The following is a 13,610-nucleotide window of genomic DNA, read 5'->3' as shown; positions in this document are numbered from 1 at the left end:
AGAGAGGGGGAGAGAGAGCGCGCGAGACAGACAGAGAGGGGGAGAGAGAGCGCGCGAGACAGACAGAGAGGGGGAGAGAGAGCGCGCGAGACAGACAGAGAGGGGGAGAGAGAGCGCGCGAGACAGAGGGAGAGGGAGAGAGCGCGCGAGACAGAGGGAGAGAGAGCGCGCGCGAGACAGAGGGAGAGAGAGACAGACAGAGAGGGGGAGAGAGAGCGCGCGAGACAGACAGAGAGGGAGAGGGAGAGAGGGAGAGCGAGCGAGTGAGAGAGAGAGAGAGAGAGAGAGACAGTGAGCGCGAGCGAGAGAGACAGAGAGCGAGGTCGCTGGAGGCAGGAGCAATGAGGTTTGTGTACCTTTCATCCATAACACACACACAGTCTCGTTTGCATTCATGCACACATTCACTCATACACATCCCTCTCACTCTTTTTCAATCTCTCACAGTCACTCCCTCATTCATACCTGTATTCATTCAAACATTGCACTCACTCTCTCGGTTACACACACACTTCCTCATTCACACATCGCTCTCACTCTCCTTATCACACACAGACACTTCCTCACTTATACCTGCATTCATTCACACATCGCCCTCACTCTCCCGATCTCGAACACACACACCCACACACTCTTGCTTTCATGCACACATTCACTCACACACGCAGACAGACACTTGCACACTCACACAGGCATTCAATTACCTGACGGCCCGGTACCAAGTGCTCCACGGCCCTGGGGTTGGGGACCAAAAGAACTACTTGCATGGCTGAATTTCACTTGTAGTTGGCAAGAAGTACACAAGCAACAAATAAAGTTAAATCTATGTAAGACAATATGCAAATAACTTTATTTGTCAAGTCTAGTGTGCATTGTTTTGTAGTGTTGAATCTGCTGGAAGGATATCCCCACCCACACTCATAGGTCTTTTACTGCTGAAGGTGAAGCTACAGCTACATTAACACTTCAGCATATTTCACTCTAATCAGTGTAACATATCCCTGGAAAGACACTGAAAAGCCCATAAGTATAAAATTAAATGCTGTGACTCCAGACAAGTAGTTCAGATAACATGTCTTTTGTATCCATGAACATCCTACCTCACTGATTGTTTATGGTGATAAACAATCTGGGGGGGGTTCTTACCTCTCAGTTATCCTAAGCAAACCACTCCCCCTCCACACCCACATTTCATGCACAACTTACTTTCTTTTATTTAGCCAAACTTATCTGCTCTCCCTTACATCCATCCCCTTGAACATGTGCACACTACTATACTTTTTTGCATCTTACTCTACTTTACCATCACAATATAAATCACCACCTGAAACTATTTTGCATTAACTCCAGGCTTACCACCTTCTCTTCTACTATACACACAAACTAGAAATGCACCATAAATTTGCTACTGACCAATCATCTCCCCCACTCATCCTCATCACAAACTGAAAGGTAAAACACCTAACCATATTGTCCAAGTCCACTCTAAAAGTCAAAACATTCCAACCTTACCTTGACCTGCACACATCACATAACAATCTCTATCTACACCTGATACTAAATTCAAAAACACAGATTCCACTTTTGCTATGTTTAAATCCACTACCACAGTTGACATGCTCCTCCTAACCTGCCCAGCTTCTTTACTCTTAATTCTCAGCCTCACTACAGCTATATCTTTGCAAACCCCAAACACCAATACACATCAACAACCTCCTCTAACCCTCTCCCCAATAAACACAGCTTCTCACATATCTCCTCCCAGCTTTTACCCTATACCCTCCCATTCTACTCAAGCTACAAACTGGGCTCCTCACCTCCTATGAAACCACAGTTGACACCAGTACTCTCACCTAGTAATAAAAAAAAACACTCCCCATGGTACGCATTCCTCATTACCTATCTACTCAAATGTGGAGACGTACATCTTAACCCTGACCCACCATCTGGGGTTAATGTTGTGGTTAGGATTAAAGACTTATACTTCAAAGGTTAAGTGTAAGTATGTTTATTTAATAAAATAGCTCCACTGCATGCCTGGATTGATCAAAATAAACCTGACATACTAGCCCTTACTGAAACATGGCTATATCCCAATGTAAAAGACTCAGAAATAATACTGCCAAACTTTGCAATAGCCAGAAGAGGGAGATGCAAAAAAAGGAGGAGGGATAGCACTTCTAGATCCCTCTACACCCAGCATCACACCCTATACCAGTAATATACCCATTTTTTCCAATGCTGAGGTACTAATCTCTTTTTGAACCTTAATATATCAAAAAGGATTTGCATAATAGTAATATATATCCCACCAGGTAACAATATACCAGTGTTGGAAAACATTTTATCCTGGGCATCCCAAACAATAAAATCTTGAAACAAAAATCTTAGGAGACGTAAATATAAATTGGTAAACCATAGCTTCAGACGCCCCCACAAATAGTATAAATTTTCTCAGCTTATCAATGCTCCAACAAAATACAGCAAAGATCTTGCCTGCCAATCCACCTTAGACTGGATTCTAATATTCCACCCTAATTACCCCTCTTCTGGTACACTGCCTAGCTCCTTCAGCGATCTACCAGCTTACTCCCTTAGAACAACAAATTCCCAACAACTAAGTACACACTATAAAAATCAGTAAGGAACTCAATTTTTGTCAGCATAAATTCAACAGGAAATAGACTGGACACCCCTTAAACAACTACCCCTTAATGATACTGTACTATACTTTAAATACCTTCCTTCACATACTTAATACACCAGCTCCCATTCGTAAGAAAAGAATCAAACAGAACTCAGTACCATGGCTCTCGAAGGAATGTAAACACTGATGAAGCAAAGGGACCTAGCCTGGTCAACCTGGAAACAAAACAAAAATGAACAAAATCATGTTAATGTCAAAACACTATGTAAAAAAGTGACAACACTAAGAAGTCATATTATTCCCAGCTTCAATTCCAGCATAAAATCAAATTTTGGCACTCCATATCTTCTCTACTTAACCCTGGAAGAAATGGAGAGCACACCCTATCACCTGATAACCCCTCCCAAACAAATAGCCAAAAACTTTAACAAGCACTTCAGAAAATCAATTTCAAACCTACTAACCAACACCCCTAATGCTGGACCCCCCCTTCAACCTATTCAGACAGACCCTAGGCCATCAACTACTTCTAACCCTGTCATTACTAACCCCCATACTCAACAAAATGTCATACAAGCCCCATTCTCATTTCAGCCCATACCCACTGACACTATTAAGAAACTGCTACAAAAACTAAAACTCTGCTCTACTTCAGCTGACAATCTTCCCCCATACTACCTCAAACTGGCTGCTAACTCAGTTGCCTACCCAAGCAGTGTCCTTATAAATAGGTCTTTATCTGAATCAGAAGTACCTACCACACGGAAACAATCTCGCATCATCCCCTTCCACAAAGGGGGCAACTCTTGATTCATCCAATTTCCATGCTATATCCATCTTGTCACCCATATCCAAAATTCGAGAGAGATATCCATCAGCAGGTAATGCAATATCTATTGCAAAACAATCTTTTAATCAAAACCCAACATGGCTTCCGACCTAGCCACAGCATACGTACAGCCCTATTCCCTTTTACAGACACTGAACAAGGCCAGAGATGCAGGATGCTATACAGCCTCAGTATTCCTTGATCTCTCCAAGGACTTTGGCACAGTGTCTCACCCCTTACTTTTGTACACAGTCGAATCCTGGCTAAGAAATGCCCAACTCTTTCTTAATCCAAAGAAGACAAAACTAGTACTCTTTCATCCCAAAAATACATCCCTTGTGACTGATCCTTGCATCTTACAACACTGCCATAGAAATAGTGCAAGAAATCAAACTTCTAGGTGTTATCACTGACAAACTTTCATTTGACCCCATATACAGCAAGATATACAGAAAACTCATCAAAAACTGGGACTCGTATGGAAACATTTTTTTTTTACTGCAGCAACCAAAACTACCCTTGCAAAAACATTTTTTACTTCCCTCTCTTCTGTATGGTGCCCCTATCTTAACTAACTTACAAAAATTCTACCCTAAGCAAGTTGGAACAGTGCTACAACAAAGTTGCAAAATTTGCCACAAACTCTAAATATCACACACACCACTGTAAACCAGTCCTAGAATTAAAGTGACTTGAATAAAAGCAAGTTGATTTGGTAGTTCATCTATTCACCTTGGACAACTTTATTTTCAAGCCTAATGCTTGTCCTGCACTAGCCAATCTAGTCAAACCTCACACACCAAATTGATCCCTACAATCAGAAGACAAATCTCTTAGCTATCTCAAAACCCATAAAAAAAACACTCTGTATTCATACTGTCTCTATACATTGGAATCCACTACCTCAAGCTACCAGGTTTATTCCTGGTCTAACCCATTTCAAAGCCTCTTTAAAAAAAATCATCTCAAAAATACATGACTCTGCTCCTGCATAAAGCCTGCCTAATGTTCAGGTCCTTCCTCTTCTCTCACATTTCAATCCCTCACAGACAAGATGCTAAAGCTCTAACTTCTTCTCTGCTTCTATACCATATCCTTAAGCTGCTACTCAGGCTTTATTGCCTCTATTCTTCTTAGCTCTCTCTTGCCATATGTCTGCATCACTAACTTTCTGGCTGCTATTTCTACATCATGTATGAGGAGAGTGACTATTATTCATCTGTAATGTTTCAACTGTATAGAACTGTTTAGATGTGTAGTAATATATTACAACATATTGCAGCAGTCTGTTCTTTCAACTTTTTTGTGTAGTATTTCTAGTGTAATCTTTATTCTATTGGATTATACTGTATTTGTATTGTACTATATGTGGAGCTTTTTTCCCCAGGCCTCTGCTGAAAATGGGTTCTGTAGACCCAGTCAGAGCACCCCGACAAACACAAACACACACAAACACACTCTAGGCTTTTTTTTTTATAAGGTACTGAATCATGCTTGCTTTGGTTGTTTCCTCAAGCATATATATTATAATTCTCAGTCTCTTTGTACAATTCTTAATTATTATTCAAATTTACTTAAAAGGTTTATAAAACAGGTTTTGTGTCAATATGTACTTTAAAACAATAAGAAGCATGTAAATCTAATGACCAGCATTACTAACTGATGTAATTTACCAGGAAATCAGACATTTTTAAGAGGGACACATGGCAAAAGTATGAGGCAAAAGTCAGGGATATCCTGCAAAATTACGGACTGTTGAGCAGTATGGCATATGTTCACATTAAGACTTTAAATTTTAATGAATTTGCAGTGCACTAAGGTCCTTCATTATGAATGGAATTCTACCTGTTTGCAGTATGCTGTTACCATCAAAGTGTCATTGGGACAGTTGTATTTTTTACAAAAAGCCTATACTTGGCCTTTGGTAGAGAGAATTATCAGAGTTATGACAGAACAGCATCATGGTACATGGAGTGCACTGCTTACACTTCAAAGATCAGCAAAACGACAAGCCAGCTATGAACTTCTGAACTTCTCTGCTGAGAGGCCTAATTATTACAGCTTTCAAATATTTCTCAATATGCATGACAAGATTCACCTGTCAAGTATCACCTGGCTTTACTCTCAAGGTGAATTTCTGACAGCCATGCCATATCTACATCACATAACATGCTGGTTATGTTCAGAAACCTGAACATTGCCATTGGTATACTATATTTGTACAGCACTTCCACTGCAGTGATGATAAAATTGCAGGCATGAACCAAAGAAAAATACTGCCTTTCTGTAAAAAAAAAAAAAATACAAAAAGGCACAAAACATTTTACTGAAAAAAAGATTTTGTAAACAGCTTTCATACACTGTAAAACATTACCGTGTGTACCAGTCATACACAGCAGGAGTATATATAACTAATGGAATGACAAGACACCTGCCAATTCTAATGCATCACACAGCGAAAATGGAGGAAATGTTTTCATCCACATTTGACAAGGTATTGGCAACAATGGATGGGACAGTAACAACCCTTTTCTTTGGGAAGCAATACTGAGCGGCTATGGGCACCTTACACATTTTGCTTACAGACATGCTGACCTTTGACCTGGTAGAGATCATTTCAGGACAAAGCTTCTTAATGTCTCATAAATCAAATTACTACAGACGTATTAGCTAATAGTACAACGACTTGTGCACCATGTATTTTCTATGAATGTGCCTCTAGAAAGAAGACAGAGGATAGGAAACACAACAAAAGGGCTGCTTATGCTTTGTTAGGGCAGAGTGTTGTTGCCACTGGTACCTGATTTGTACCAATAATGCAGGCCAACACAGCAGGCTACCTGACCCCGATTTATATACAATATGTGTTCTCATTATATATATATATATATATATATATATATATATATATATATATATACACACACACATACACATACACACACACATGTACACACACACACACACACACACACACACACATTTAGAGAGAGACAGAGTTTTTCTTTCGGCTTTTCCTGATTAGGAGTCGCCACAGCGGAACTCCAGTCTGCTAATGACTGGCAGTAGATTTTTATGGTGCCAAGGTACCAGCTCGATGCCCAACCTTCAATGAAGGCAGGCCCATTCACACATGTCTTTCGAACACTACTCGACCATGGGGAGGAATGAAGACTCCACACAGAAGGCGCTCAAGCAGAGATTATATATACATTATAATATATATATATATATATATATATATATATATATATATATATACATATACATATACATATATATATATATATAAATTATATACACACACACACACACACACACACACACACACAAACAAAAACAAATAAATATGCGTATTATAGCTAGATACGTGCACATATATACACACTGGCTCAGATAAATGCTTTTCACACCTCTATCAAAGTCCTTGTTAGAAGTGTGACAAGGATTTATCCAAAATGAGAGTATACGTATTTTATAAGTTCATAGGTTGGTACTAGGCTATCGGCCCTAGGGCCTATACAAACCTAGCCATAACCATTCCCTGGCTATTTCTAACCACACAGTATTTACTTCCCTGGACCCCTGTCTAGCAGCGTGACCGACGTGATCCCCAGGGTGAATTTCCCATCTTCCATCCAATCATCAAGGTTCCTTTTGAAGAGGGCCAAAGAGGCACTCTGCTTGACATGTATAGGCAGTCTATTCCAGAGTCTGGGGAGTCTCTGGGTCAGGGACCTATCCCTCCAGCATGTTTTGTTCATTGTGACGACAAGGTTTAGATCCCTGGAGCGTGTGTCTCTGAGGGACTGGGATTTCTTTTACGTGTAGCATGTCCAACAGCTCTGGATTTGACATGGCCTTGTATGTTAAGCAGAGATCGCCTCCAAGTAGACGATATGCGACAGAGTATAAGTGGAGTTTTTTTAGACGATCAACATAGGGCATCTGCTTTAGGCCTGCGATTCTTTTAATGAGGTATTTCTGCGGCCTTTCCAGTTGTTGCAGATGTCTTGAGAGGTACATACCAAACGGGGTGTTTTATTCCATAATGGGTCTAATGAGGGATGAGTACAGTGGGAGAATAACCTTTTTTCTGGATGAAAAGCCCTTCGTGATGAGGTGTGCCACACAGAAGGACTTCCTGACTGTTATGGCAATGTGGTTATCGAAGGTGAGACCACTGTCCACCTGTGTCCCCAAAGTCTCTTATCACACTTTTGGTGTTTATTGTACTGCCGCCTATGTGGTAATTCACAGGTACATGTTTTTTCCCCATAGGGGATAACTATACATTTCTTGGCATTGAGTTTGAGCCCATGGCTCTGGCACCAAGCATCTGTTTCTGTAAGGCCCTTTTGTAGAATATCCACATAATTTGGGGATTCATTAATGGCTCCCAGTTTGCAGTCATCTGCGAACTTTGTTAGCCAGAGTCCCTTAGTGTTGGCCTGTACTTCAGAGAAGTAGATGCCAAACAAGAGCAGTCCCAGAACTGAATCCTGAGGTACTCCACTTGTCTGGAGGTGGATTTGGAGTTGGCTACTTCTACAGTGTGGGTTCCGTCAGTAAGCCAGTTGTTTACACGCTTTAGCAAGTGCCAAAATATGCAGGAAATATCAGCAGTAGGAAATATAAAAATAAAAAGAACATGTTTCCAATCAAACAACAAAACAACTTTATTCCAAGCTCAATCAATACATATTTCACTTTGCCTATTGCAAAAGTAGTTTGCCAAGATAAAATGCTTACAAAAGCACACCCTTTATAAAAATTAAATTGCTGTCAAATGACAATTTAATACCTCCAAGTAAGACTGCTTTAGTTATATAAATGTACTGCCCTGCATATTAATAAAGGTACAGTACTAAACATATAATTCATACCAGGGCATTAAACAGATTTAAAAAACTCACTGCCATTTGCTCTCCAAGATGCACAATATATTAATACCCATATTTTTTTATTATACAATTTTGCATGTCCATGAATGATAATGTATGGTATTATACACTTGGCTAAAACATTCTAAACATTTGCATTTTTAATACCTAAAACAGGTTCTCTTATCCTTTCTCTAATTGTTTGGATAGGTTTACCAGCTGACAGTTACAAGCAGATATATAAAGCAAATATACAAGACAAATCCTTGATAGCACAAAAAAAAAATCATTGGGACTTTTATTTCCATCCTGTTGTTGGGTACAAAAAAAGAAATTAACATTCTTGGTAATATTTACAACATTTGCACTCACCACAAGGAAGATTCTTGCAGCTTTAATTTCGAGTTTGTTGTAAACCAGTAAATGGTGGCATTTCTCCTAAATGGAATAACTGGATGTTCTCCAGCTATTTTCTCCCTATCTTGGCTTAAGTTGTACTAAGGTTTCATTAATACAGCTTTTATTATAGTAATTTCTGCAACATTTCAAGTGAACAAGTCTCTGTTTTGTGTTGCAACACTGTGTACTGGCTCTACTCTGTACTAGCTGTAATGGACAGCCCCTTTGTCCTAGCCATGCTACTTTCACACCCTCTATGTACTGGCTCTACTCTGTACTAGCTGTAATGGACAGCCCCTTTGTCCCAGTCATGCTACTCTCACTGTACAAGTCTGTATCCATAGTGGTCCTCCTACCAATCCTAAACCATTTGCTGCAGGGAATACTTCTGTTAATGGGATAGGGATAGCAAATGTTGAAATAAAATCAATTTCAGATTTACTATCCTCTAAAATTTACTCAACAGTAAAATTCTTGCATCTAAAATGAAATACTTGTAGTGAACTTATAATATGGGGATATAAATATTACAACAATCTCATAAGCATTTTCTATATATAATTATACTGTCCATAAAGCATTTATACATATGCATATACTTTATGCAAACACTTTTTGACAGGTAATCCGCTGCAAAAACATGGTCATAACTGGATGCTCTAAGCCACTCAGTCACATTGCTAATTCATCCCTAATAAAGTAAAATACATTGTAAGAAAGGATAATATCTAATAGATCCAAAGTGGAAACCCTTCTTTGACTGTAACTAGGTGCAATCTATCATCTTTCTGTAGCATCTGTACCAAACAGATTATCTATGGAAGCTTACAAAAATATTGCATTACCAGTTACTAATTTGTTACCACAAGTAATCTTAAGTGTTTTAAGCAAATTACAAAGTCCCCAGTATCATTTAAAAAAAGCATCTGAAATTATTTTGATTTAGCCGACTTCCTTCTCTAATAACATTTGGCTCATAAGAAAGCCACGGGCCCTCAGTCATTTTAATCTGATCTAGGTTTTTATCCATAAAAGCTTTATGTACACAAGATTCAAACAACTTTGATATACTTTTAAAATACAGGAAAAAGTTAACATGAACTATACAAACTGTAACAAAATCTAAAATAAACTGCAAAATACTTCAAAAAAACTATGGAGGTATTCAAGAATGAATAGCATTGTGCCAAGTACTTCTTTACGTAACTGCTTTTAGGTTCATAGGCTAGTAGACAACTCACCTTTGTGGGCCATTTTAAGCCTAGCCAATTATCCCATTTGAAAATCAAACCCTGCACCTTCTGTCTGTAAACACCTTAACCATTATGCCAACCTCCACGATGTGGCATGTGACTAACTTTCCTAGTGTCACAGAATGTGGCTAAATATGCCTCTAAACTAAATGTTATTTACTTTAAAATGCAAAACATTTCATTTAGAGGCGTATCTATCCACAGTACATTTTAAGGAAGTCTATACAAAACTACACAATCGTGTTAAGGAGCACTTTCTGACACACTAGTCATACTTTTGAATATCTCTTCCTTTATTACCTACACATCATTCACTGAATACAAAACTAATAATATTAAATGAAATCAGACATTACACATCAAAAACAAAAACTTCACAGAATAAACAGAAATTATATATGCAATAAATGCAGTAGGATGTGATTTTGTAGAGGAGTTGCATTTTTTCAACAATATAGGCCTTATGGTAAGAATGGATATTTGTGAGAATTCACTGTTCAATGTGGTGGACTTCTGCCCTCCTGCACACCCTCTGGTGCTTCCAAAGTCACTTAAATGTCAGCATAATCAAATCATAAATGTTTAGGAGAGAAACACTTTGGTTTTTGCATTAAAAAGCAAATATTTGCCCCTTTTTCCTATTCTTTAGTAAAGCTGGAGAGAAGTGCAACATTTCAAGCAACCTGTTTGAATTTGACCAATCTGAATTTTGAGTTTCAGCAGAAGCCTCAATTTCCATTTGTAAAACAGGTATGAAACTGAGAAGGATACTAGGTTCCAAATCACATTTTCAAATGCTGAAACAATGTCCTCAACTCCATCAGATAGTACCAACATATCATTAATGTCACATCAAGCCAGAGGTTTAAAAATGCTCACTTTCTTATCATTTTAACAATAAACCGTGGTGAGGGAGTTATGATGGTTGGTATTTCCTTCTGACTGGTAAGGTTTGATTGAAGACATGAGGGGGGGGGGGGGTGTAAATCACAATAACCCCAAACCCTGTGTCATATATCACTGTGATTAAACCATGGCACGGATAGTGGTGTGCTCAGTATTTTAACTTTCAGAACCACGCAAGCTACAAATAAAACAAACTGAAGTGACAAATAATGCCTAGTAGACATTGGTATCCTCCAAATTCTATTTTATGTTTAAATATTAATACGTTTACTTTTTAATGTTTTTAAATAACACCTGGGGTGTATTTATTTTATTTATTTATTTTTATTTTACATTTGTTAACCGGGATAGTCCGACTGGATGCATGTCCATTCTCAGCAGAGGCCCGGGGAGAAAAGCTCCAAGGGTAAGCAGATACAGCATTACATATTACAGACTATTTATAGTGATTACATAAGTAAGCAAGTTAAACAAGTTCCACAGGTTAGCGTTAATCCCAAGCGTAAATCAGGACTAAATTAAATTACACAGTAAACTGGTTAACAGATTTTTACACATTCTAGAGAGAGTTAGCCAGGCTTGATACAATGACATATACAGTTAAGTGCTAAATGTTGTTTGAGTCTAGTTTTAAATTGACCTTAGGTAGAAAGTAAGGTGATATCAGCTGGAAGGGAGTTCCAGGGTCTACTTACAGAGTTTGCAAATACTTGTATTTCAAATTGCAGACAGCAAATTCTTATCTAAAATGCAGTTTCCTATATCCTATCAAGTGTGCACAATTCCCGTGTGTGCTTTCTATGAGTTAGAAGGCTCCAAATTACTGAAGGCAGCTGTCTGAATTATGCCGTTAGCAAGTTTGTCTGGAGTTTGGCCTAACTAGTACAAGCCAAAGTCTAATTAAACAATAATCAGTGCTGGGTGTATAGTTGTTTTAATACTTGCCTATCAGCTCTGAAGCTTGATAACAAGGGTTCCACTAAAACCGTGCATCCATGACATCACCTGCACTGACTTGCATTATTATACACTGGCATACAATGATGTTGGCGTTTTACACAGTACCAGTTTTAACAGTAGTGTTATGTATTTTATTTAGTTATGCTATCTTTTCAATGTATGCATGATTATTTGTATTTACAAATATCAAACATTAACACCCAACAACAGCTACAGATCATACCTCTCGACGTCTTTGTTAAAGAATTTTGGACAAAGTCAAAATAAATAGAGGGACAAGAACCCCCAATCATAGATAATTATTACTCTATTTTAAAAAGTTAATAAAGCAACAGATTTTCCACAGACATTTTCTAAACAATAAGAAGCATGAAACGAATGCCGAACATTACTGACCTTGACGGTATCCCCGGTGATTTACCAGAAAATCAAATCACTGGACAAAAAATGCAAGACAAGATCAGGGACGATATTTAAAATCTGCGACAATTCTGAGGCATGTATAACTATTAAAAGAGCCTGATTACTGTATCTACATACGAGACAAAAGGCTCCATCTTAATTAAAATCTGCACCGACTCATTTGAGAAAGTGCTTCAAAATCAAAGCAGAAGTTCATATCTTCTACTGTAGTTAGAGGACATGACAGATCTGGTGGAACTGTCAAGCCACAATTTAACAGATTATGGAATTTAGACTATACCTGTTGCCAGTCTGCTCAATGGAAATGACAACTGAGGGGCATTACTTACAACAAAAATCTACGCAAAACTTGATCCATATTCAGTTTAACGAATGAAGCAGTAATACAACTTAGTGAAACGGACAAAGTTGGAGCACAAAACACAAGCAGTAAATCTGCAGGAAAGCAGATCGGTGTGATTGTATGGGAATTCCGTAGCAAAATGTTAACAAACAACAGACTTTGCCATGACACAGTAAGTAGGCTCTACAGTCTAAAAGTAATATATATGGAAAGAAAACGGTAAAGTATGCAAAAAGGACTTTCAAACCGATAACAAAGTAACTACCAGCTGTCGCCTGCTCTCATGCAACTGTATCACAAAGCTACAGTCAAGTTCTTGCCCAAAATAAACACTTCCCAAATCTTCTAGTTCGAAACAAAATAAATCCTCGTACAGCAAACAGAATGCAGATACATGTACTTTTATTTTACTGACCTTTTAACTTATTGTACCACAGTACGCGTGAAATTCAGTGCCCCTTTATTAGTACTAGTTTTGCATATTAAGTTGCAAACACGTGTTAACAATGAGTCTGAAAAGTAGGAGTTAAATCTTATTTTTAAGTATAAACTCAGGACTGTATTCAAGAATTCCGACTGCGCATGCGGGTGAGTCAACTCTCACTCCCACGCCACACCTCTCCCCACCCCCACATAGCTCTCAGCTGTACAGATTTTCGCCGCATGTCTATATTGTTACCTCATATTTTTTTGTCTTTTCCTCAACAATTCTGGTTTTCTGGCAAATCACTGCGGACTGAAGTCACTAAATAACGGCATGCGTTTGAGTTTCAGACTTCATGTCCTTCAGAAAAATGCATGCCAACGCAATTATTCTTATTTTAACAACTTTTTAAGTCTATTGAATCAATATTTAAAATATGTCCCTATTTGGGGGCCTTTGCTCCCCATTATTTTAAGCTTTGTCCAGATTTTTTGTGCTAAGAGGTTGAGGGGTATCCGGGTATGTCTACGACAACCAAAACAC

At 38.4% G+C, this 13,610-nt stretch overlaps 1 protein-coding gene across 1 annotated transcript in view; it reads right to left on the bottom strand.

Moving 5' to 3' along the window:
* LOC122795855 (xanthine dehydrogenase-like) overlaps positions 1–13,214 on the bottom strand; it is a 5,725,158-nt gene extending 5,711,944 nt beyond the window's left edge. Inside the window, exon 1 of the mRNA XM_044064255.1 lies at positions 13,059–13,214. The gene's annotated coding sequence lies outside the window, so the exon portion shown is untranslated. The remainder of the gene's footprint in view (positions 1–13,058) is intronic.
* Between the last annotated feature and the right edge of the window lie 396 nt (positions 13,215–13,610).

The sequence above is a fragment of the Protopterus annectens genome, chromosome 2.part2, assembly GCF_019279795.1.
Source record: "Protopterus annectens isolate FY-2018-M chromosome 2.part2, PAN1.0, whole genome shotgun sequence".
Lineage (NCBI taxonomy): Eukaryota > Metazoa > Chordata > Ceratodontiformes > Protopteridae > Protopterus > Protopterus annectens.
The sequence above is the reverse complement of the archived record's forward strand: the minus strand, read 5'-3'. Positions and strand labels throughout refer to the sequence as shown.